The sequence below is a fragment of the Rhinolophus sinicus genome, chromosome 12, assembly GCF_057876585.1.
Source record: "Rhinolophus sinicus isolate RSI-liver-muscle chromosome 12, RSI-T2T, whole genome shotgun sequence".
Classification (NCBI taxonomy): domain Eukaryota; kingdom Metazoa; phylum Chordata; class Mammalia; order Chiroptera; family Rhinolophidae; genus Rhinolophus; species Rhinolophus sinicus.
The window spans coordinates 50,355,288-50,378,139 of NC_142512.1; the positions used below are offsets into that span (position 1 = coordinate 50,355,288).

Sequence of the window (22,852 nt, forward strand, 5' to 3'; positions counted from 1 at the left end):
GGTGGACCAGGAGAACACAGGCCTACATTCAGACCCAGGACGGCACTTGGGGCTGGAAGGGGGGGGTGGGGGTGGGGAGAAAGGCGAACCAAATGTACCTATGATTGTTACGCCACCAACTTAATACCTGGGCAGAGAGACAAAGGCTCTTTAGAAAAAGGCCAGGCTACAGGGTAACCCATTCCCTCACCCTCCAGGAGTTCAAAAGATAACAGGAGCTGAAAATGAGGCTCTAACATAATTAAAGTTTTCCAAGTCACTGCAGGAGCTATTACAAATGATGACAGAGAACTTCACTGCTAGCCCCTGTCAATGAACAATCTGTGCTCCTACGTGCAGAGTGTGTGTGTGTGTGTGTGTGTGTGTGTGTGTGTGTACGTGCACGCTCACGGAAGCGCACACAGCCCTCCATTCCTGATACTGTCAGAGCCCTCCACCTTTCACACGAGCAGAGGTGGTTTAACCATTGCACGGAAAGTCCCCGATTTAAAGGGACTCTGCAAAATGAGGAAGCCCTCTCAACATGAACTCTATTTTACTCTTAACCAAGGGTAAGTGGGCATTTAACCTTTTTTTTTTTAATCAGTGTGTTTATTTCTGCTCGGGGTCCAAAAATTGCACTTGCCCGTGGGAGTGGGTGGAGGTCTCAGAATAAGTTCTATTGATCAAGGAAGGGGGACTACTGCCATCTAAACAAATCACAGTGCGTTTTGAGGACCTCTCCTGGAAGCGGGGCGGGTGCCACGTGCCTATAGTCAGACATCAGAGGCCAGCGTGGACACCACACGTCACGGTTCCTAGCTCCATGGTCCGTGGCCAAAGACTTTGTGAAGAGAAGGAACTTGTAGCCAGAAAACTGGAGAACAGCACCAGAGAGAGGCAGGCCGAGGAGGTCACTGAGAAAGAAGAACGGGACAAATTGGCACTTGAACCCCAAGCAATATTTTTTCTGTCTTGTAATTAAAAAACAAACAAACAAAAAACAACACATAGAAAACTGCTCTAAATCACTGCTTCGATTATGTCTTTTTCAAACAGACTGTAAGCTCCATGAGAACAGGGACGGGCTCACTGGGTCCCCAGCCTCGAGTACCTGTAAGTACTAAATGATTCTTGTTGAGCATTGAAAATTTCCAGGTTCACAAGGAAGAGAAAAACAAACGCACAGCGGTGGCTGGAACCAGCTCGTACCCCTCACAGGGGCCGATTGTTACATTTACGAGAGTTTTGCGAGCCAGTTGTTAAACACGGCCCCTCTTAAAAGTTAAATTCTATAAACTTACAATTAAATAAGTTATACTAGAAACAAAGGTAAATAAGCTTATCACTTCCTTACTATTTTATAGTGTTTTGACTATTATCCCTGCTTTTGAGGTTATTTACATTTATTGTGTCTATATAATGAAATATTGTACAACGGTGACAGCTGCCCATCTCTCCGCGACTCTGGGTGCGATGATGTCGCGTTTATAGCTTAGCTTGACGTTGGACGTGGAAATCTAAAAAATCCTACACGTCAGGGTTTCATTTATGGTTTTGTAATTGTCTAGACTTCAGAGAGTGATGAACAAAGTGCTAATAATGCAGATTAAACATAAAAGTATATGACTTCTATAGTCGTTATATTGTGCGCAGCCAAAAAAAAAAATATCTATCTATCTATCTATCTATCTATCTATCTATCTATCTATCTATCTATCTTAAGGAAATATTCTTCCAGTATTCAAAAACTATTCTTTGATTCAGTGAGGAAATTACTTATATCACTAAGAACTGAGGTTCCAACGTATATCTTCATTGTATCATCTAACCCCTTAACCAGACTGAAAACATCAACCAGCATCTGTCCTCTCATCAACTGCAAAAGAACAGTCAGCAGAATGTTTATCGAGAATAAATTCGCTGCCTAGGATTTCCAATAAAGGGTATTGCATATTTTATAATTACCTGCAAATTAGTGCTACACATCCTTTTTGTCAAGATTTATCAACTTATGCGTGTCTAAACATGAATACTTTTTTACAGAGCTGGTTGTTAAACATTTATCAGCACACCCCTGTCCAATACCAGCATAACTGCGCGTAACGAAAGTGGGTAATTTTAATGATTTATAGGATGACAAGTAGAAGTATATGTGTGGGGGGGCGGGGGGTTCATCACTTAGGTTTGGTTTAATAGAGGCAGACCAGAAAACATGGAAAGAAGGCTACTGGTAGCAAAATGACATGATGGGACCTAAGCCTGGGTTTCATCGGGGCCACCAAGGGCATGACCCATCGCAGGACAGGCAAAGGAGGCAGGAGTTCACCCTTGATTGTTCCCGTTTCCAAAAGGTCTTCTGCACAAACTCTATCCTGTGAGTCCCAGAAGGAGGGCCTTGTGATAGAGACCAGATGGAGGGTGTTTTCACTTTGTGGACGAGCCCATTAAGGCTCAAAAGGCTTGTGTGTTTGCCCAAAGTCGCGTGACTGAGCGTGGCTCAGATAAGACCAGAATCTAGGTCTTCTGATTCCCAGTCCTGTGTTCCTCAAGGGAGGATCAAAATGCCCTGTAATGCGGGGTCTCTGGTCCTGCTCCCCACACAAGAACACAGGACATGGTGAGGCCAAAAAGGAACACCCACGGAGCCATAGATAGGGGAGTCATACCACTATAGTCTCACTGACGGCTGGGTTGGAGACATAGGGAGCAGGAGCCACACGATCTGCAATCCGCCATCCGCTTCTCTGCCAACCGACCAATCCCTTGCTAATTGCAATGTGCCATCTGCTTCTCTGCCGACCAACCAACGAAGCCCCTAGTGTAGCCATGGCAATTATATCAGTGGCCAATGGCTAACTGGTAACAGCTGATGGCCAACCAGTCACAGCTGATGGCCATCGTACCCGAGCCAGCACCTTTCCACGTGAGGCCGAGAGCCTGGAAACTGCTCTCTGGGGCTCTGTCCCCACATACCCCCTTCGGGGCAGCTCCTCTGGAAAGTTCCATCTTTCTTAGATGGGAGTGTGAGCAAGGAGGTGGTGCAGTGGGAAAAGAAGGCACTGGGGAATCTGAAAGTCCCGTTGTCAGCCTCAGTCACACTCACTAGCTCTGTCTCCTTGGGCAGTGAGGCTAGAGTCCACATTTTGATCTGTTGGTCACTTGCAGCCTCTGGGCAGCCACCACCAGGCCAGAGAACCAACACAGCAGACAGCTACGCAGAGTCCACGGCCCATAGCTCCACTGATTGGAACACTGGTTTTCAGACTTTATCTTTTTTTAGAATAACAGAAACCTTTTTATTTTTTTAAGCAAAATCCTACATGAAACAGCAAAATATAATTCAGACAAAAAGGCCAGTTTCTGTCGTTGAATTATGATAGAGGGCGGGGGGCTGGCCAATTACAGTTACAACGGCAGTCTGCTCATGGGGACCCGTAAAGTGCTCCCCAGAAACCCTAGTGTCCTTGAACTGCTTTTTAACAATCCACATTAGCATTTCACGTTAATGAGGGCAGTGTGTGTGTCTGCGTGCGTGTGTGTGGGTGTGTGTGCGTGTGCACTGGGGGCAGAGGTTCCCATGTGCTACCCTGTGGGTCTCCTCCAGAAGCTCAGCCAGATACCTTGGCATCTGCTGCCACTGGTCACAGTGCACAAAATGAAAGACTGGAGGCCCCTCAGTAGAACTGGGAAGCAGGAACTAAAGCTCCAAGCGTACATCACACCATAGAAAAGCAGGCAGGTGAATCTTTAATCCTCGTAACGGCTGGTGGGCTTGTTAAATGCCAGCACAGCTCTGAGCACTTCAAGTGGAGCATCACTTTAAACGGTTCACAGCCTCCCTTGGAGATCGGCACTCCCATCATCTGGACTTCGTAGATAAATTGATGCTTAAAGAAGTTAAGTAACATCCTCGAGCTTTTACTGCTCGTAAGTGGTGAGGTTGACTCAGGGCTGGCTTCCTGGGCATGCAGGGGCCACGCTTGGGTTTAATGTTCTGCAGCCTTCGTCTGACAATTCTTAATAATTTTATCTTTGAATTTGTGTTTTGTAAAGTTAGATGGAGCGCGTCCAGGGGCTTGGGGCCTCTGCTCACACGTGGTCCTGCCTCTCTGGGATGGGTCCCCAGCCACACGCTTCCCATCCCTCAGGCTCCCAGTCTGGCCGTCCTCTCCTTTGCCACCCCTGCCCCTGACCACGGCCCACCCTGGGGCAGCACCTGGGTCCTGCAGACAAGCAAAAGCTCGTGTTCTGTCATTACTCCCCACAGCCAGCAGGAGCCTGGCCCAGGCACAAGAGAGACAGGGCCAAGTACAGGCCCCAGCCGTTCCCCTCTGGGGGAGCGAGGAGGCCTCTCACCCACCACCCACCCCAGATTCTGAGCACGTCCTGGAACGAAGGTTGCCGTCTCTTCAAGGTCATATGTCCACTGTGGGTCTGGGCTGTGGGCCCGTGACTTCCCTGCTCCCGGTCAAGGCCTCGCATTTTCATTTTGCAGTGGACCCCACATGTCACGCAGCTGGACCTGGCTAAGATTCAAACCCAGACACCTCAAGTCAAGACATGGAGCTATTGGTCACTGTGTAGAACGCCTCCCTCTTCTGTCCACGAGGGCCAGCACCTTTTTCCTACTCCCTTCGCTGTTCAGCCAGCTTCTCGTTCCGGCATGGATGGACTGCTCCTTTGCCGGCAGCCATGTAACAAGTGTGGCTAGTAACCACAAAGCCCCGGGTTTGTCCTGTGCTCATCCCCCGGGAAGAGGGACTCCCCTTCCCGGGGTATATCTGCCCCCAGGTGTTCTCTTCAGGTTTCATTAACCATTCCAGGAGCACTAATGAGGGAGGATAGGGTTCCCCCAGCTTGTGAAAAGGACTGTAATGTTCGAAGTTCTCCAGTGAAAGAGAAAGCGCAGGCAAGAAGCCAGCCAGAGTTCCTAGAGGCAGCCTTTCCCCCTGGTGACCCAGCTTCCTAGAACCATAAGAGACATTTCCATTCCTTCTTGGGACGATCAGCATATCGGTTCCCGAAGGGCAGGAGCTCTGGCCGTCTTGCTTGCTGCTGGCACAGGACAGAGCCTTCCGATAGCCGATGCTTCATAAATATGTAGGGAATTGATGCTAATGGGTGAATTATCATATCTATGAACTCTGTCGCTGGCATTTGTATTGTCTTTCGCACTCCGATGTTTAGAATTAGGAGTGTGGAGGGCAATCCCCCTCCTCTCGCTTGTCCCTTCCTTTCTTCCCCTTGTCTCAGTCTCTGCAATAACCAAGAGCAAACAGGCCAGGGCCCTTACCTCCCTTAACAAAGCCAAACAGGTGTGAGAGATTAGCTCCCTGGCCGGAGCCTCTGTCCAATGAAACAATGTCAAACTCCCCCCTAATAGAGTCCAGAGCTGTAAGCAATTCCCCTTGTTATTAAGCAGGAAAGAAAACAGCCCGGCTCCTTCCCAATTAGCTCGGAGGACCCTCCGATGAGCCGAATTTAAACCAGAGACCTGCCATGATCTGGCTTCCAGCGCAGACAGGGCCTGCCCTCCCCAGCGAGTGGAAACTCACTGGCCCAGGTTCCCAGCCATCTTGGCACGAGGGTGCAGACAGCCCCCAAGCCCCCACCCCAATATCCATGGGCTGTCTCTGCCTCTGATTCAAACCATCTTTGCGACTCCCTGCCAGATCCCTTACTTTGATTTTCCATATGTAGCCTCGGTCTCCTTTGCCAGGTTAGTGTTTATAGGGATGGGCTTTTTGACAGTTTTGCTGTCAGTGAGAGAGGGGATGGGATCCCTCCCCTGAACATGAATCACTTTCTTGTCATCCAGAAAAGGAGAAAGATCAACATCCTGAAGGAATAACAACAAAATGGAAACCCCAAGGGATCTCTCAGTGGGAATGTCTCTCCTTTCCTTCCCAGCCCGCACCGCTAGCCTCAAACTGGTAGGTGACGGAGCAGAAAACAGACTCTGGGGTGCTTCCGAAAATGGTCCCTAGCTGTGTGACCTGGTGTTTACACACGGGGTTGGAGGTACTGAGACCACTGAAGGCATCTCCCCCTTCCCCCACCCCGCCTTAGACAGTGAGGGGAAGCTGTGCATCTCACCTGAATAGGGGATGGTTAAGCCGTGTCCATAATAAGCTCCGAGTAAAGGTTATGATAGCGAGGCACTCTCCTAAGGCTTTACAGCATGACTTTAATTCTCAGAAGAACTGTATGAATTCTGTAAACTAAGTATTTAAAAAATGATTTGTCCAAAGCACACAGCTAGCTACTGGTAGAACTAGCATTTGGGCCCAGCATCCAAATCCAGAACTGAGGTTGACTTTAGTGCTGTTGGCCAAATATTCCTTTTCCCTCCTCAGCTCCCCCTTCTGGGCACGAGGTGGGATTACATTTCCTGGGCTCTGCTGTTCAGTGGGGCTTCATGACCAACACTGGCCACCGAGTTGTGGACAAAGGTGATGTGTAGCACATCCAGGCTGAGCCATTGCAGTCTCCCCAGAAAGTACTGTTCCCTCTGCCACACTCTGTCAATATTCTAGAAAGTTCTGTCAGCCTGGGTCCCAGAATAAGGATGACAATGACAAGGGATCAATACCCTCACTTTCTGGTGATCGTGTGAATTACCAGTGTGAATAAGGAAATAAACTTTGCAGCTTAAATGCATTACGATTTGGGAGTTATTACTATGAAAGTGAGGAAAGTGGTTAGTTTTGGAGGGGGAGTAAGGACAGCGAATGTGAAGGGACTTCTGGGGTGCTTGTCTAAGCTCCATTTCCTAACTTGAGTTCCGATGACAAGGACGTTAGCTTTACAATAATATGGTAAATCATCGTTTTATGTGGACTTCTGTATCCTCATTTCATTTTATACTAAAAGGTTAAAAAAGATGTGGGGGCTGTTTGTTACCACACCATAACAGCCCTGACTGATACACCTTCGCAGCCCCTGTGATGAAGTGCTTTCTCATGTCTTAGCAACCCCCTTTCTGCTTAGGTGTCAACAAATTTCTGTCTTCTGAGATGACAACTGAAACCTTTTGTTTGTTTGTTTTCTGGTAAGTCTTGTCATGAAAAGAACATAGTAGAAACATGAAACGTAACATGAAATACATTAGCTGGGGCGGAAAGGCTCCAGAGGGTCCTCATCCAGAATTTCCTTACGGATTATGGCTGCATTCCGAAAGGCAAGACATGGTCGACTCTGAAATAGAGACTCCAAATAGGGGACATCACCTGAACCTTCTCTCTGACTCTGTGTCTCTCGGCTCCAGCACCCTCGACACAGCTTCTTGTGGTTCCTTGAGCCGCTGGTGCAGGCATTCTCAGTAACTGCACCCACTGAGGGAGGCAAATGGAACAGGGAACATTTCGGCAGCAGCATTCACCCAAAGGACAGGAAGATCCCGATGGTCTTCAGTTTGTCTCCTTTGGCAACTGCCTGAGAGCTATTCAGAGGAATCTTCTAGCTCATCTAGAGGTAAGCCAGGGTACAGCGTGCAGAAGGAACCTGTAATGCCTTTCCCCTGCCATGACCCCAGCTCAAGCAAGGAAGCCTGGCTCTTGCAACACCTGGGAGCTTGAAAAACTAAGGAAGCACTAAAAACTGTGCCAAAACAGCTCCCCACACTCCAGCCCATGTTAGCCGTAGACAAGCAGGATGCTTTTCCCCAAAAGCCACTGTGGTGTCCTGCAATCCCTTTCCCTTCTATGCGATACCTCCCTCCCCCCCCCCCCCAATAAAGCCATCACTGTGTGGGGAAATAACAGGGACTACCAGTGAGGGGAAAAAAGACGTTTTTGGTTTGATTTTGGTTTTGTTTTGTTTATGTAGTTACTGATCTCATGTGCAAAAGCTCTCTGCAGGTTCAGCTATATTTTAGAACTCTTGTCCTCTTGAAAACCTATTCCCAAACCAAACCCCAGATTCTGACCACCCACCTGCAGGCAAACTGCTGAGTATTCACTCCACATTCAGCCCTGCCAGGGCCCCCTGTCAGCACTCGGAGGCTGTTGACCAACAACTATTTCCCAAGCCTGGCGCTTGCTGATCTAACCTCATTAAGCCAACGCAAGAAGTCTGTGAGATTGATTTATCCCATATAATCAACCCAGGCTATTAGTCACCAGGGCAGCCTGGCACATGATCTTGTCCTTTCTGTAAGAGGTGGCAAACCAGCAACATAATAAACCGCCCTGCAATCTGGAGAGAGATAAATTGCTAATCTGTGGCTGTCATACCATAAATGAATTTTCATGACCGTCTATATTGACGCTAAACTTCAAGGTCCTATAACTATAATCCACTGATATTTTATTGTCATCTGCTAAGAGCAGAAAACATTATTATCACCTTAATACCAAGGTCCAGTTGGGTGTGAGCCCTCCTGCTGTAAAGTACAGGTGGCAGCAGATGGACACACAAGGGAAGGCAGTTATTCCCTCCCCCCGCCCACCATACCTGAAAACACATGCAAGACAAGCTCACACCAGGCATGAGTCATTTAAAGAACCATCCAGTCGGGCCACCTTTTCCAGGCACAGGAGTCTGCCCTTTCTCTTTCAATGGCCTTTCTCTCTTTGTACCTTATATCTTAGCTATTTGCAAGCAATTAGACAACCTCCTGGTAAAGGGTGCAGACGTGGGAGGCAAAATTCTTCCACTTGAATTCTGGTTCTTCTTATTCTTAGTGGTGTGACCTTGAGCAATTATGCCTCAGTTTCCTCCTCTGTAAAATGGCAGAGTAAGAGTATCTACTGGCCTCACAGTGGTCCTTCTGAGGACTGAGTCAATTCATGGCAAGCACTTAGAAGGATCCCTGTACAGAGAAAGCATTCAGTGCAGCCCACGTGTTATATTATTACAACATGCGTGAAAGTGTGGGTGGTTGCCATGGCTTGCCTTCTAGACTGTAAGTCACCTGTTAGTAGAAAACTGATTTCAGACATCTTTTGATATTTTTAGATATTTAGACTGAACTCTGAAGGCAAATCCTGGAATGTACCCATCATTACGCCCCACGGGCCCAGCAGCGTGCCTGGTGTGTAGTGGGTACTTAGTTACAATGTTCAGAGGACTTACACATTGTAAATATCAGAAATTCCTGTGGCATGAACAAATGAACGGTCAGAACTGATTTGTATTTGCTTTTCCTTTAAGGGGTCATGGGCTCTGTTTAATAGGTGGTGGTGGTGAACACATGGAGCCTTAGGGAGGAAAACAGTGCTCCCCCGAGCATGAAGGGATGTAGTGACAGGACGTGGAATTGGGACAGGAAGAATGTCCTGTTCACTTAAAAAGAGGCTACAGTCTGCCCCTGGTTGCGTATCCTGTGGTGCACGTGTTCGATGCTGGGGACCATTTTTCAGAGAGGCCCCGACAAACCGCTGTGTTTTAAGAGAGGTGATAAGAATGCTAAAGGTTCCTGAAAGCATGTGGTATATGGTAAGCTGAGTGACACAGAAGAGAAGACTCCTTTGGAAGCAGGAAAACTGTGTTCCAGGCACTGCAGGATTTGGCACGGCGTTCTCAGTCACCCTCTAGGTACAGGGGTCACGCATACGATGTGATCTTCCTGCCTCCAACATGGCCTCGGCCCCCAAATTCCTGGTTCTCCTGGTTCGGTCGCGAATTATACTGCTAACGCCTGTACATTTTTCACTTTAATGGCTCCTCTTCTCAGCGGAATAAAGTTCGGAGCCCTTGCCCTGCCTTTCAGGGTCCATACAGACCTGCTCCAGCCCAGTGCTGTCTGGTTCAGGCGTGCCCTGGAATAGATGAGTCTAGTTTGGGGATGGGTGACCCAGTGTTCTCTTCTGCCACTTTCTCAGCCTCATGACATCTGACCCTACTTCTCCAGGCTCAGTTCTGAGGTCACATCATCTGCAAAGCCTTCTCCCACCTTCCCTAGCAAAACTAAACCCTCTCCCACCTGTGTCCCCCAGGAACTTGGCGCATATAGGACTCTGTCACCATTTCCATTGCTCCCCTCCGAACCCCTTAAAGGCAAGTCCTGGGATGTACCCAACTTTATGTCTCCCGGGCCTCGCAGCGTGCCTGGCACGTAGTAGGTATGGAACAGGAACAGACATGGAAAGACTACAGATTGGAAGCAATGCCCTATTCAGTAAGACAAAGATGTTTTAATTATGAGAATAAGCCCCAAATTGGACTATGCTAGACAGGTACAAAGACCTGTGATTCCCACGCAGAGATGTTGTCAGAAGGGTTCCCACATTCAGCGGAAGGTTGGACCAAAGGACCCTGAAGAGCTTGTATCAGTCTCGACTTGAGGTTCAAGCAGGTCGGGAGCAACTTCAGCCCCTGCCCTGCTGCCATGTCACTGGAGAAAGAGACAGATGGAAGTTGTGGTCCTGAGACTTGTCATCCCACGGTGGCGTTTCTCCACGAAATGGATGGTTTTCACCTGTGGGAAATGAAATAAATATGAAAGTTTTTAACTCTAGAACAAAAGAGATCACCTAGCAGTGATTATAAGCTGGAATGTCTAAGACTTGTCTCCAAAAAGATTTAAAGCAATAAACGTGCTTGCTACGCACCAAAAAAAAAAGCCTTTACACCCTATGTTCTCGTGACTCAAAGTGGGAACAGGCGGGGGCAAAACGTGGCCTTCCCAAAGTGTCAGCATTGTGATAAGTCATGTTTAAACTTTACCCAAAGTGAAATAAAGTGTCAACAGAAACTGCTGCCCAAACTCTCTGATCAGGTCAGGCAAACAACCAATCGAAAAAAATCAATCAAACGTGAAAGGTGGACCAAAGGGATGGGAATACCCGACCCTGCGATTCCCATAGGAGCCAGCTCCATTTCACACGTTTCCTGCCAGCTGGTGCTTCTCCTCATGGCCATGAAGCAGCCGGAAGTAGGCCACAGGGTGTTGTTTAGTGAGCCGGCTTGGCCGAGAGCCGGCTAAAAGCTCGGTGACACTGGCCGGCGAGGAAAGGATGCCTGGAACGGTGGGCTCACAGCAGCCCCAGCCCCAGTTCTTTGGGACAAGAGGTGGCCAGGACCCCAAAGAGGAGTGGAAAATTTGACCTTGATCGGAGAATACTGAAAATGCCCAAGGAGGTTGGCTCTCATGGAAGGAAGAGAGAGGAGAAATTTCTAGGTCAATATGACAGAATGACAGCAGTGTTCTTCCCATGCAGTTGGAAACAGACTTCATCTCCCAGGGGAGAGGGTTCAGTAGGAACCAGCCAGGGGCTCAAGGCCCCAGCCAGGCAGGCTAGTGTTTAGGACAGGGTTTCCATGGCAAGGAGGGAGTGAAGCATAAGCCAGGGATTTGGGGAGCAAAGGTTCAGTCTTATGAACTAAATAAACCGTGGAATAAAGTGGGTTTGGTGGACAGGAAAGTGGGTCTCACCACCCACAGGGAACCTAATTCTAGACCCATAGAGCAGATGGAACTCCTAATGTACACCCCATCTTGTCAAGATTGGTTCAGGAAACGGTGGGGCTGACCCTCCGGTGGTTTCAGCAGGATAAAGCTGGAAGGGGGCGAGGGTTTGACACCACAAGCTGCTCACAAGCTGCCCATTCGGTGGCGATCGCCTCCAAAGCTCACCCTCCTCCCCACTCTCCTATATTTTAACTTGAGCTAAGACTAGGACTGAGGATAATGCAGCTTCACAAACCCACCAAGAACCAGCCTCAAATAACAGTACCCGATGGGAAAGAAAAATTGGTACAAACGCTCTGAAAAGGAACCTGAAGTCACCCGGTGACCCATATCGACAAACACGTATGTGCTTTAACAAAATGGCTACAATTCTAGCCTCTTACTCTGAAGGGCAAAAAAAAAACAAAAAACAAGCATTAAAGACAGAGGAGTAGGTGGAGGGGGAGGAGGAGAGTTGAAAAGGACAATATCTCGAATGTTTATTACTGTTCTATTAGGAACCCTACATGGATCCCCGCATTTCATCTTCACAAAATCGACGAGATTGGGCAACGATGCCCATTGTAGTGTTGTTTATAATGATGAAAAATTGAAAACAGCCTTCTTGTATAACTGCTGAGAATATCGTTATGCTGTGCCCACGTGATGCTTTCCCACCAGACCCTTAAACACTGTTTATGAAGAATTCTGTGCTCCTAGGGGACAGTGCCCAACGTGTAAGGGCCATGGAAATACACAGCATTGTATATGCAATAGAATCACCAAAATCCTTATGTATTTTACTTGTTTATATGTGTGTTGGTGTGTGTGACATAGCGTGTTTCCCCGAAAATAAGACCTAGCTGGACCATCAGCTCTAATGCGTCTTTTGGAGCAAAAATTAATAGAAGACCCGGTCTTAGGAGCATAATTACTTTAGCAATCAGACAGGCAAAATATGTCATGGAAATAGGTTATTTACCATAGGCTTTTAATACTAATACCTGAAGACATATTACCCCTCCTCTAAAAAGACCATCATCCAAGGAATTGTAGTGGCCGTATTTGTCAAACAAGGACACATCACAGACACCCGGGCAACAGCTAAAATGCATCCATACTGCTTGCTGCCATCAGCCTTGGACTATACCTTATGCTCTCATAACAAGCAACATCACAAAGAGTGTGGCCCCAACATCAGTGAATACATATTCAGTGTGTTTCTGGTCTGAAAATAACATGAGCTGCTGTAACATTCTTTACTGATATGGAGACTACTTTGAGACTGACGTAGAAAATGATTAAAACCATATATATTTTATTCCCACATTTTTTAAAGAAAATAAATGGTAAGTTGTAGTTTACAGCATGTTTTATCAATCGATGGCAGAGCTAACATCGTAATCCTAAGATAAAGAGTATCATAAACATTCTAATAAGACCATACGGTGGGGGAACTTGATCGGGCCAAGCCTTTGAAGGGTGGTTTTCTTTCTCCAAAACACAGTCATAAAAGGTGTGGGAAGGCCTCAGGAGATGAAAACAGCCTGGACAGGACCCAGTAGTTCATCACTGAGTCCCAGCCTTTTTCGTGGGGAATTAACGGAAGTGGGTGCGGAGGCTCTTGAGTGTCATTTGACTTTCTTTTGTCCAATCGGGACGATGCCACCTTCCTTTCCCCTGCTCAACTCTGGAGCCAGAGAAGCAGCCCACCAGTGCCCTCATCTGTAGCCAGGGATTCTACCTCAGAAAGGGCTGGAGAAGTGCAAAGAAGGCACACATGAAGGCAAGTCATACTGAATGCCAGGGGGCTTCACTGGTTTGCAGGTTTAGCAGCTATAAATCATGGCTATTCCAAGACAGACCAGATGGGATACTTTTTCATTACATTCCAGAGTTTAGAGTTAAGCAGATAAGGTGATGTTAGCCGGTGACCTCCATCCTCTTAAACATTCAGGTGTATTTCCAAGAAAGGTTATATAATATCTTGGTCAGCATGTACCATCAATAAGGTAGCTATTAAGAGTAAATAGCTGCCTACACACAACAATTTGAAGAGGAATCAAAGAGACCCGTAGCTAAAAAGGTTGTCTTCCTTCAGGTGTTATCACACTTGAGGCTCCATCAGCTGGAGTTCGCACCTGCCTGTGTCCATTCTGCAGACTTGATGAGGTACCTTATAGCTAAAGAACATAAAACTCAAAACTGGAAGGAACATAAAGACCACCCACTGTAAACATAAAGACATTTTTACAATGAATTAGGGAAGGTCGTGGAGCTGAGTTGTCAGCAGCAGAGCAAGACCAGAACCCAGGGCAGAGGAGAACGGGCAGCTCACAGCTCAAAATGAACCCATCAAATTTATGGCAATAAGGGAAAAAGTAAGTGTCAAAGCAAAGAAAAGCCTCAAACCATAACAGCCAGTCCTGCTTGGGAGGCTCTAGCTCTCTCTGGGGTAACAAGAACACTCTCAAGAATAGTTTTAAAATATCTGTAACCTGAAAAAAGAAACGTATTCCGCAGATCACTTTTTGAAGCTCCCACATAGTATTCAGAATGGCAAGGCTTTGGTGGCAGTAAAAGTGCTAGACAGGCTGTTGGAACAGGGGAGGCAGGGTTGATTTTTAAGCCAATGAGTTGTCCCCACTTCCCCGATTTTCCCCCCCGCCCCGCACCATCCCCTGCTGTCATTTATCAAGACTGGCCAGATCCTGTGGAATTCCACTCATTCTTCATCAGAGCTTTGACCCCCTGCAACCAAACAAGCAAGGTGCATTCTGGGAGAGTGCTCATACCAAGGCCTGGGGGGTGAAGAGGAGGAACCAATCGATGCTCTAGGACTTTCCCACACTCAGCAGAATCAATTTCATCGGTGTTTGGACACTGGGTGTCAAGGCTGGTCAGGTGGAAGCCAAAGGTTCTGTGGGGGTGGGGGGCTGCCAGAAGGCTGCTGCCGTGGCTTCAAACACAGGACAGCGTCCTAGAAGCCGCTGGCTAATGGCCAGCTCCCAGCACCTGCGGATCACACGCTGCCTATCCAGAGGCTGAGGGTCCCTCCCTCTCTCTCAAATGGGGGGAAGAAAGACCCCAAACAAAGGTTCCAGCGTGCCCTCTGGACACCTTGGAAAGCCACAGGGAAGTGTGCTCACAGGAAAAGGCAGAGTCCCAGGGCTGCGGACCCGCCCTCAGGAGTCCATCACGTGGCCGCCTCCTCTCAACTCTCTGAGAGCCAGCCGATTCTCCCAACAGTGTGCTGCCTGAGTCTTCTGCATTTTCTCCCCCTTTGGTTGCTCTCTGGGATAGGCATGATGAGTGCTGTCATCAGAGGCGAGCAGAAGGTGAAACCCAAGCCGGGGAGGCTGCTGCCTGGGCGCATGTGGGAGCAGAGATGGAGGCTGCCCTCATGCAGACCCTAAGCTTCTCATGCTCCCCCTCCCACTTTCTCATAGACACCGGGCTGTCCCACACGTCTGCATTCCCCTGCTTTGACACTTACTTTTTTCCTTATTGCCATCAATTTGATGGGTTCATTTTGAGCTGTGAGCTGCCTGTTCTCCTCTGCCCTGGGTTCTGGTCTTGCTCTGCTGCTGACAACTCAGCTCCACGACCTTCCCTAATTCATTGTAAAAATGTCTTTATGTTTACAGTTCCTGCTGATGCTTCCCTCCTCGCCACCCACTGAGTGCCCCTCCTTCTGTCAGCACTCAGGTCCCCTGTCCTCTCTGGAGCTGTCCCTCGTGCACCTAGTTAAGTGACCTCTCCCTCAACTCCGTTCCCACTCTGTCCAAGAAAAAGTGACTCTATTGCTCTATCACACACACCGACTAATTTCACCTGAGTCATTTTCCGATTCCGTCATGGTGGCCAGTGTCTGCTCGGCACTCCATAATTATTTGATGAGCATATGAATCTCATCATAAATCTGTAGGTTTATATTATCCAGATTTTTCTCTACTCCTTATAATCCCAGAAACCTGAGCCGTCAGTGGGTGCAGATGCTTCTCGAGACCAACACGCTGATTGTGCCCCATGAAAATGACATTGGTGGGGTCCTCCAGAGAGTCTGTCAATTTCCTCTCTGCGGCTCAGCCCAGCCCTGAGTGCTGTGGAGTTTCCAGTCCCCACATGGCGGGACCAGGGGCACTGGCACCACCGCCCACAACTCTGATTGCTGCAACCTCCTTCTTCCCTCACCAACCCTGCTCTCCGCCCCAAGCAACACATTGTGCAAATAAGAAAAGAGCCCAAGAAACCTGGAGTTCCAGATGTCAGCCCTACCACCATGAGCTGCAGACTTCATACTCAATCAGCCACTTCCTAATCCCCAGTGTCCCTAGAGGTGACCCATGTATCCTCTGGTAATCTGAAAGCATCCTCTCTACCTGTGTGAGGCGGTAAGCTATTGTCTCCCAGCTCTGAGACCTCCTGTACCCTGCTTAGGATGCTAAGTCCACTCTGCAAATGATAGTCCGTCTTCGCCAGCTGCTGCTTAATGGGTTCTGGCATGGAGGGGCACAGGAGAGAGACTGAAAGCAGGTGATGGGAGAATGCACTCCCCTCTTCTTTTTACTTGCTGTTCTTACCAGTGCCACCGAGCAGCCGCACTCCATCCCTCCCCACAGCAACAGCTGGGTCAGCCTCCATCTCCCAGAGCCAGCCTCCAAGAGCTTTCGCAGAGGCACACGCCCCAGCAAGGCAACACGCCTCCTTCCTCAGAAATCTGAATTCTGGCTCCATAGGCCCTTCCTCCAAGCTCTTCAGAGGCCACCACAGCCATACAGAACCTCCTCAGAGGCTTGGGCCGTGGCTCCTCAGGGCCCTTCCCTGATCTCTTAGGTTCCATGGCTTGTGTCTCTTCTTCCCTCAGCCTTAATGGGGCAGCGATGTCCACCATGTGACTTCATTGTTCCCACTTTACTGTTTCAGCCTTCCAACACTTACATAACCAATCCCCTCTGTCAACTTCCCTCTGTTGAAATAGCTAATGTGGTTTCTGTGTTCCTGCCTGTACCCCTAACCAATACAACATCCAAAGAGTCTTTCTGCTTATTGTCTAGGAAGAAATCAGCCCTGAGAAATCAACCCAATATATTCTTAGCTCAAAATGGTATACAAGGGTATTATACAAGGATATAATTACAAGGAATTATACAAGGGTATAATTTCACTATAGGTTTGATGCTAGTTGACTAAATGACCTCAAACAAGTCACATAACCTTCTCAGTCTTCAGACCATAAATGGAAGCAGATACGCTCAGTTCATTCCCCTGGCCCCAAAATGCAGCAGCTATAGAGATTACCATGTTTCCCCGAAAATAAAACCTAACCAGAAAATAAGCCCTAGCATAATTTTTCAGGAGGATATCCCCTGAACATAAGCCCTAATGAATCTTTTGGAGCAAAAATTAATATAAGACCTGGTCTTCTTTTTGGGGAAACATGGTGGGTGGAAGAGCTCTGAGACCTATGTTAGAGAGGCACCATCATCTATACAAAAGTATTTTGAATTTCAACAGGCTGTAAAGACAATTCCTCGTTTTGATCTCAATAAGCCCTGCAAGACAGCTCCTCTCACCTGTATCAACCACACAGAAACTACTCCAGATTTGCTGCTTTGTGAAAGACACACCTTGATGGGAAGAGGTTGAAATCTCTCATTTCCTTTATCGATAAGAGCACAATCACCCATTTCAAAATAAGATTTATTTTGGATGTTGCAGTGCCAGGTTGACCATCCTCCATCCTGAGAGAAGTGTTGGGGGAGGGGTGTCAGTTTTGAAGACAGGAAAAGAAGCAGAGGGGAGGGGAGGAGTGGGGTATGGATTGGAATAATGTATTTCTTTCATGGTTGGGGTCATGCCAAGCTGCTACGATCCTGTTAAGAACGGCTAGATCTGCAAGAAACTTGAGGGATTAGTTGGAAAGTGGGGGTGGGGGAAAGAGGCGGCACCATCAGTTGCCTACAATTGGCCTCAAACAGGTTTCCCCATTGTCCTGCCAACTGGTTTTGCAATAAATTGGAGGAAATTTGGCGAGATGTACAACCAGGGTATGGACAGTGTATTGGAACCAAAATAAACAACTGAAAACTTGGCAGTTTCTCATTGGATATTTCAGAAGTGGCTTGTGAGACACCAAGTTGTGACTCACTTGGTCCAAGTTTACTTAACAAAAATTAAAATGAGGCCAATGATGACAAGTTTTGTTCTTAACATTTGAGAGTCCAACACTAAATAGGAAACTCATTTATGAAACACACAAAGAATTAGAGACAGAAATAGAATCAGGTCATATTTTAAGATGATTTACATATAGTCAACACATTGAAATCAAAGAATTTGGTCCAGAAAATTCCACCTATAGAAAATATCCAGGCCTTCTAGGAACTGGGGCATTTTTTTTTTTTTCTGGAAACATATCCCTGAGACCCAGCCAATGCTATATTTTCTTGAATTAGTATCTGTGAATGAACAGAGTTTCTTAACAATTTGTGTATCAAGAACCCCTGTGAAAATTTGTGGAAGCCTCTGATCTCAGAATTGTATGTTTAAATGCATAGCTTGAACTACATAGGATTATGTTTAAAAAATACATTGAAATGCAGTTATCCAAATATTTAGAAAACAAAATTGTTGTATGTGATATAATGTTTCTTTAGTAACACATCTGATAACAATTTCTGATGGTGGGTTTAGTACCATAATTTTGAAGGAATGATGAGCACAGGTAATATTTTGAGGTATTTACAACACTGCAGCGTGATATGAAAATATCTGTCATTTCTACTAGTGACAAAGTCTCAGGTGTGGCCAATAATTTTGCATACGTTCATAATTTTAAAAATGTAAATTTCAATTAGAGGTTAGAAAAAATAAAGATGTAATTTTTTTCTCATCCTTCTTCAAGGACCCCTTGAATTCTAGCTACAGTTCACTGTCATAGACAGTGAAACTAAGGATCTGTGGCCAAATCTTAGACATTTATATTAATATAATTTCCAAATCATTATTTTCCCTATTTCCCCAAAGGATTGACTCTGTCCATCCTAAACAAATGGATTTTGGCTAAGGTAAATCAGGTAATACCACATCCTTACTAAAAATTCTCACGGGTTCTCTTTCATCTACATTGTGTTCTGGCCTTCACATCATATTTATATAAGTCAGCGCCACAACAGGAAGTAGACAGCCCATTTGGAAAAGGAGAATTTGAGAAGGGTTTATCTACAAAGGAAGTAGTTAGGGGTGTGGGTATAGAGGAATCACAAAAGACACTGCATGTGTAGACCCAAAGGGACGAGGAGAGGCAGAAGTTACCTGGTCTTTAAAGGATGAGCTGGCCAACGTTAGGCAGCCAGTGACCTTCAGCTGGGAGAAGCAGCCAACCCAAGGTGATTCATCATGGGAGGAAACAATGGAGCAAATACTCTGACCGCCCTTTTATTCTCCCTTCTTCCAATCTCCTGCCAGGGATCTTCACTGGGTGAATCCACTGGAAGCTGGAGGGCAAGGGAACCCATTGATGTCCTTCCATGGGTACCGTGGACAAGGGTGGAGAGTGATCTGGAGGGACAAACCGAAGAAATCCAACACGGTATTACAGACATTTCAAGCTCTAGTCCATCCTCCTCCTGCCTTCTTCTCTCCCACCCCTCATTCACAGGTACCCTCCATAGTGGACGTCCCTAAGCTTTCCAAACATGCCAAGTCCTTTGAGTTGTCCATACTTTTAACATAGTCTAGACTGGTATGCCATTGGCCTCTTTCTCTAGTTGAGTTCCTGGCCGAGTACTTTCTAAGCCTTCAGGATCAAGGTCAAATGTCATCTCCTCTCGGAAACCCTCTCCACTATTCCAAGGCAATTTCAGTCAGTGTTACCGCTGCGGTTCCCCAGAATGTCGCATCACTCCAACATTTCCCAAAGTACTCCCCTAAGAACTTGAGTCCTGGCTGGTGTTATTAGGTGGAACATGAAATGCTGGTTCACAGGGGATCAGCAGTCCCTGGAATACATCTTGAGAGGTGACACTCTGCTCCACTCAGCAGTTATCAAAGTCCTTTCGATTCTGGATAGGAAATTCCCAGAAGGAGGGGACAGATTGTTCAGAAGAATGATCCAGCTAGCAGTGAAAGTAGAAGAAAAATAGAAAGTGTTTGTGCCCTTATTAATCATACATGCTGCGTAAATACACAAAGAACAAGCGTCTTTCTCTCAACCACAACCCTGTCCTCGGAGAACACACACAGAGGAATACACGGATTCGAACAAGAAAATGCCAGCTCTGCGTAACTTGAATCAAAGCAGGACGCTTAAGCCAACCAGTTTCTGAGGACTGAAAAGGTCCCAGATCACATGGGACAGAAACAGGAACCAGAGAAATGAGGACAAAACCTGTTGGTTCTGTCAGCTGTTACTAACTAGGCAATATTTTCGTTTTCTAAGAATTACTTTTGGAAACACAACCTTTTCATGTTGTCCCTATACTTTCTCTTTTTCTTCTGATTAAAAAAAAAAAAAAAAACAGTGATAGTTTTTAAAAATTTTAGACAGTCTTGGTCTAAAGAAAGATTAAAAAAAAAAAAAATGTCTCCTCACACTCCCCAAGTTCCATCAGGAAGAAGGAGCTGCACCACCGTGGGCTGAGTGTGACCACCTTAAAGTGTCACCAGGAGGGAGGCAGAATGTAAGGGGTAGAAAGTCGGAGGCCCTTGACTTTTCCGCCTCTTCCCCACTAGACTTGTATCTATCAATACCTGCCTTTTTTATGCCACATCAATTGAGAAGGGGTTTGTTTGTGATGGTTCCTAGCCCTGTGGGTTCTCAGCCTACAGAAGTGACCGACCTCAAAGCTGCAGCACGCCTGACCCATCTGCGCCCCTCACTGACGCCATTTTTCAAACACTTGTTTGTCTGTGAAGAATCGCTTGTTGATAATTGAACTAGAAATGTTCATGATAACACATGGATGTTTTCTTTAGCTCCTTTGGTGGGTGTTATAGATACTGTGCCTTCATGGCAAGGCTGTGAGGGGAAAGTTTTAAATCAGAGGTGATTTTCAGGAAGTGTGTCCCAGCAGCAATCTGGAAGCGTGACATTCAGACCTGTCACATCCAGTTAAGATCTCCATCAGTGGCTGGTCTGGTGTTGGCAAGGTCCTAAGAGTGACCTGCGTGACCTCCTTGCTCAACTACAAAGGTAAATTAATCTCTTCCAAATGCAGTTCTTTACATTTGGCTATTAGGGCCTGAGTAGTCCAGATGGCTGGGTTAATTGAAATGAAAACCATTTTTCTTGTAATCAACCTATAGTTTCAAGTCAAGCAGCCCAGCAATGACTTAACCTTTTTTCTACTCCGGCTCATAAAAAGATCTTCAGAGGGCCGAGCATGTGTGCATTTCCTTGTTCATAGAAGATAACCCAGAGGTAATGTGCAGTGATGAAAATCCTCTGGGGACACGGGTCATTCAGCTCTTACGAGCGTGTCCTGACATCTCTGTACCTTGAATATTTTATTTGTACAGCACACTTAGCGGACGTGACTTCTGAGCTTGGGAAGCAATGTGACTAGAGAAGAACCTCAACCAAGCTGAGCGTCACTCTCCCCTTAGTGACAACCACCACCACCACCCCAGCGCACCCCCAGTTGCTCCCAGAACGCCTTGCTTCCTTTCTCTACCTATTTGTGCCCTGCCAACTTACCATACTTGAATACAAGGAGCTACAAAAAAAATCCAGATCTAGGTCTTTCGGACCCTTCATCAATCTTTTTAGTTATGGAAATGCCTGGAAACTCCAATATATCAACCTCAAGAATGGATTGGGTGTGTGGGTGTGTGTATGTGGGCACATGAGTGTGTACACGCTTTTCAAATTGCTTTATTCGTAGGGGATAGCTACTATAGTTACAAAATGTACAATCAACGTTTTGTCCACTACAGCAGCCTTTTACTTAGGACCAAAAAAGATATAAAAACTACATCTCACCCATGTTTATTTTTCTTCTTAATTAATATTGCAAAATGTATCAACGGAACGTTTTTGGCTGCAAGTAACGAAACACTCAGTTAAAAGTGGTTTAAATAGTAAAGATAGATCAGTAAGTCGAGGTAGGTGCCTCCAGGAAGGGCTAATTCAGCAGCTCAAGAACTGGTCTCTCTCAGAGTCTCTTGGTTTTTCCTAATGGTTGCAATTTGTCTATAGCAGCTTCAAGCCTTACTTTCTACATAGCAACACTCAAGGCAAAAAGGAAAGGCCTATTTCAATGAATCTTTTCATGCAATGTTTTCCAAGAGCCTCTGGCAGATTGCATTCAAATGCCAAGTTTAGGATGCCGACCTCTAAGCCAATCACTGGCAAAGAGAAGTTCAAGAGCTTCGTGATTGGCTTAGATCACTCAAGTTCCCTCCTTTAGCATCTTCCTGGACCACCGACACATTGTTTCCCTAAACCTCAACTAAATCAGGATTCTGTTAGGAAGACATAGCAGGGACTAGCCACTGAGTAGGTAACCAGCATTTGCCTGGTTACAGCTATTTTTTTTCATTGCTCAAATATATCTGTTTGAATACAAAGTATATAAACTTTCTTAGCTGAATAACAGATTACATTGTTACCTATAATTGGAACAGAGATCTACTGTCTATATGACAGGTACGCGAAGTCCTTTATTATAACTTAACATGGATTTACAGCAAATTTCCAATGATTTCTGGCTTCTCTTTTGTTTCACTTTATCAGGGGTATTAAAATCCTAACATTCTTAACCAAGTTGATTTTCACCGCAAGGATCCCTCTTATCTTGGTAGCCATGACAGGGAACTGCCAACCAAAAATGTCAATAAATACCATAAAGGGACTAAAAACCCAATCACTTGTCATCACTTCTGTTTTTACCATTGATATATCTAGCAGCAATAAAACAAGCATTGCTGAGATGGAAATGGATAGAACTACACTCAGTTTATAACATAGCAAAAGGTTTTGTGTGTGTGCAAGCCTGTGCATGGGAGCAAGTGTGTGTGAGTGTGTATGAGTGAGCGTGGTATTTGTCCTAAACTACCCAAGCCAACAACACACTTCAATATGGCTTGTGGATATGGTTCTTGATTTAGACAAAGCTGCACAAGTCACCAGCAGCGCCCCTGAACTTAAGGAATAGGTTAGATGATTCCACAGGGACCACGCAATGTGTGTAGTCAGCCACATATGGCCTTACTCTGACACTGGATCAACACAACTTTACAGAAAGGGGGGAAAGCAAATACATTTAGAGAAAATAACTCTAGAGTCAGAGAAAGCTTCATGCAGCTGAAATCACACCTGTAAAGTGAATGTACCCAGCTTTTATGCTCCTTTGTCCCCTGAGAGACCGCCTTCTATGTGCATCCCCCACTCCCCAGCCCCCAGTGATTCTATGTCAACTCCCAGAGAACCAAAACTTCTTTTCCAGATGTGCAATGAGCATCTCAACCTCCCTT

At 46.4% G+C, this 22,852-nt stretch overlaps 2 long non-coding RNA genes across 4 annotated transcripts in view; one reads left to right on the plus strand and one right to left on the minus strand.

The window, feature by feature from the left end:
- Window positions 1–260: 260 nt before the first annotated feature.
- On the plus strand, window positions 261–18,965 carry LOC141568899 (uncharacterized). Its single transcript, XR_012492194.2, has 3 exons — window positions 261–551; window positions 1,039–1,095; window positions 18,845–18,965. It is a non-coding gene; the product is annotated as an uncharacterized LOC141568899 (long non-coding RNA).
- LOC109451890 (uncharacterized) overlaps window positions 10,094–22,852 on the minus strand; it is a 43,802-nt gene continuing 31,043 nt past the window's right edge. The window contains exons 2-4 of one of the 3 annotated variants that reach the window (XR_012492191.2): window positions 19,253–19,494; window positions 18,692–18,937; window positions 10,094–10,402 (exon numbers count right to left, since the gene is read on the minus strand). This is a non-coding gene — a long non-coding RNA (uncharacterized LOC109451890). Of the gene's footprint in view, window positions 10,403–18,691; window positions 19,495–22,852 lie in introns of all 3 variants that reach the window. The other 2 variants (XR_016022983.1, XR_016022982.1) reach the window with 2 other exon arrangements.